The 3,412-nt window shown below is 39.7% G+C and overlaps 1 non-coding gene across 1 annotated transcript; it reads right to left on the bottom strand.

The window, feature by feature from the left end:
• Nucleotides 1–760: 760 nt before the first annotated feature.
• Nucleotides 761–833, bottom strand: TRNAS-UGA. The gene has a single exon. It is a non-coding gene; the product is annotated as a tRNA-Ser (tRNA).
• Between the last annotated feature and the right edge of the window lie 2,579 nt (nt 834–3,412).

Below are 3,412 nucleotides of genomic sequence, written 5' to 3'. Positions count from 1 at the left end.
GTTATTCACCGTAAGCCAGGAACAGCAGTTGAATCCCAAAAGCAATCTCATGGGGAAGAGGAAGAGTCAGTCATCTATGAGCAACAGGCCACTGTGACTCCCAGGAATCACCCATAATATGAATCAATCATCAATAAAGGGAGAGAAGTTGATGGGATTCATCCTGGATTCTAGACTGAAATATGATTCAGTATCTTATAATCCTCTCTCTGAAGATAACTTACTTGATTAATAGCATTTTAGGGAAAGTAACTTGGAATGGAAATGGAAGCTTGGTTTTGTCATTGGTCACAGGTAAGTTATTCCTCTTTTTCAGTGAAAGTGGGATAAAGATGGTGGATTCTTAGAACATTTATTCTGAGATGTAATCAAATCTCACTACATGAGCTTAGGAAATGTATTTAACCTCTCTGAATTTCAATGTTCTCATCTATAAAAAGAGAATTAAAACATCTCCTTCAGAATTGCTGTGAGTATTGAATGAGTGAATGAGCATTAATCCCTCTTGATAAGGTTAGTTCCTTTCCCTTTCTTTTTGGGTCTCAGTTCCCTGTTAAAACACTCCATAAGCATGTCTTTCTGCCACATCTGACAGACAGCCCTGCTATTGTAAGAATACAATAATGTGTGTTAAATGTTTATTCTTTGTTTGGCTGTGCCAGGTCTTAGTTGCAGCAAGCAGTATCTTTGATCTTTTTTGCAGCATGCTGGATCTTTAGTTGTGGCATGTGAACTCTTAGTTGTGGCATGTGGGATCTAGTTCCCTGACTAGGGATTGAACCTGGGCCCCCTGCTTTCAAAGCAAGGAGTCTTACCCACTGGACCACCAGGGAAGTCAAATAAGATTAATAATGATTTAAATAGTTCACCCCACAAGTGTGCCTGTGTTTTTAATGGAAGGAATCATCACATTCAGTTCAATTTAATTTGACAAATAGTTATTGAAGATATACCAGGGATAAGGTACAGAACTTGAGCTCAATGAGAAAAACACAGTGCTTGTTCTTCAGAAACATACAAGAGAGTATAGATATGCCCAGGATGTATGTCAACCATGGTGATATGTGATGGGACAAGGAAGTGCCTCTAGATATGTGCACATGGCCTAGCAGATGCCTTAGGTGTATCATCATGCAACTCTTGAATGGTGAGTCCCTTAGGAGAGTTTCCATATGCCATGAACCCATAGAGAGAGAGGACACGGTGATTTCATGAAACACTTCAGAGCTGGTAATGTAATAGAGTCCTACCACTTCCCAACTCATTGGTAGAATGTGTGGCAAGCCTGATTTAGAATGTTAATACACATCAATGCAGTGCTGTAGACCTTTATCCTCTCCTGAAGTCAAAATAGTTTGTCTCACATTGAATTTAGAGAAAAAAAAAATTGGTAAATCTATATTGCTCCATAAACAGTACAGCACAAAGTCTGTTGCAATTCTGTGCAATTTTCTGTAATCATGTATACTTAAGTGAAATTTACATTATCCTTATGAGCTGCACTATGGAAATGATTCTTTTAGCCTACAGCTATTAGAACCACCCTGGTGCCAGGACCAAATTATCAGCACCAGGGGAAGCAATTTCATCAGGTTTCTTTTTACATAGACACACGGCTCCTCTTAGTGCTTATGCCTTCTATTTTGTTTTTGTTTTTTTTTTCCCCTGGACTCATGAAACTTTCCTCTTTGGATAGAAATGAAAACAATTTAAAGAATGAAAAGTTTGAGTTTGTAGCTAAAAATATCCTCATTCATCAGCAGGGGAGGCAATTCCTCAGACACTTGCAACAAAGATGACCTCTTAGACAGGCTTGGTCTACAGCAGGAGATGCCTACTCACGAGCTCCTTTTACATGGGCTCAAAAATAAACAGCCCGTTCTCCTGGCTGGCCTCCCCACTTGAGTGGAGGCAGGGAAGGTTCTGCACAAGGAAATCTTTTCTCTTTAAACTAGGGGCCAATCCTAACCAAGTCAATTGAAGCATCGGATATATGTTAGACATTAATAGCTTTTAATTGCAGGTGCCCAAGTGGACCAGTTTAGTGTCTTTCAACCTTGAGGACTCAGCACATTGAGGGTATTCATATTATAAAAGTGAATCAGTGCAGTATGCTGTTTCTAAAAAATAAAATCAAAGATCTTTTCCACACAAGCCTCTACCTTGAATATACATCTCTCCCAAGGTCATAGGAATACATTACCATATTATAAGGCACCAGGTAAGCAAAAATTAGGAAAATGAATGCCAAGTTCAGGAAAAGTCATACTTAAAATTCCCTCCTATCTTTAAAGCTGACGGTGAAACTTATACAGCTGAACTCACGCTCTGAAAAATTGAAACCACATGGTATCCTTACCCCAGGTACCATTAGTCATCAGAAGGAAACATGACAAATCTGCTTTTTTGAATAGAGAAGTTGAGGCAAAACATCATAAAGAACTGATAAAAAAAATTGGAATAACAGCGTAAGGTTCTCTGTTCTTCATCTCCTTACATTGGTAGCTTAATCAGCTAGTCAGAGTAGAGTTACAGAGAAAACCAAATTTTAAGACTGTATGCAGGTCAGGAAGCAACAGTTAGAACTGGATATGGAACAATAGACTGGTTCCAAAGAGGGAAAGGAGCACGTGAAGGCTGTATATTGTCACCCTGCTTATTTAACTTACATGCAGAGTACATCATGAGAAAGGCTGGGCAGGATGAAGCACAAGCTGGAATTAAGACTGCCGGGATATGCAGATGACACCACCCTCATGGCTGAAAGCAAAGAAGAACTGAAGAGCCTCTTGATGAAAGTGAAAGAGGAGAGTCAAAAAGTTGACTTAAAAATCAGCATTCAGAAAACTAAGATCATGTTATCTGGTCCCATCACTTCATGGCAAATAGATGGGGAAACAGTGTACACAGTGACAGACTTTATTTATTTATTTATTTTGGCTTCAAAATCACTGCAGATGGTGATTGCAGCCATGAAATTAAAAGACGCTTACTCCTTGGGAGGAAAGTTATGGCCAACCTAGATAGCATATTCAAAAGGAGAGACATTACTTTGCCAACAAAGGTCCATCTAGTCAAAGCTATGGCTTTTCCAGTAGTCATGTATGGATGTGAGAGTTGGATTATAAAAGAGCGCCAAAGAATGGATGCTTTTGAATGTGGTGTTGGACAAGGCTCTTGAGAGTCCCTTGGGCTGCAAGGAGATCCAACCAGTCCATCCTAAAGGAAATCAGTCCCGAATATACATTGCAATGACTGATCCTGAATCTGAAACTCCAATACTTTGGTCACCTGATGCAAAGAACTGACTCATTCAAAAAGACCCTGATGCTGGGAAAGATTGAAGGCAGGAGGAAAAGGGGATGACAGAGGATAAGACGGTTGGATGGCATCGCTGACTCAATGGACGTGA

Source organism: Cervus canadensis, chromosome 21, assembly GCF_019320065.1.
Source record: "Cervus canadensis isolate Bull #8, Minnesota chromosome 21, ASM1932006v1, whole genome shotgun sequence".
In the NCBI taxonomy this organism is placed as follows: domain Eukaryota; kingdom Metazoa; phylum Chordata; class Mammalia; order Artiodactyla; family Cervidae; genus Cervus; species Cervus canadensis.
The sequence above is the reverse complement of the archived record's forward strand: the minus strand, read 5'-3'. Positions and strand labels throughout refer to the sequence as shown.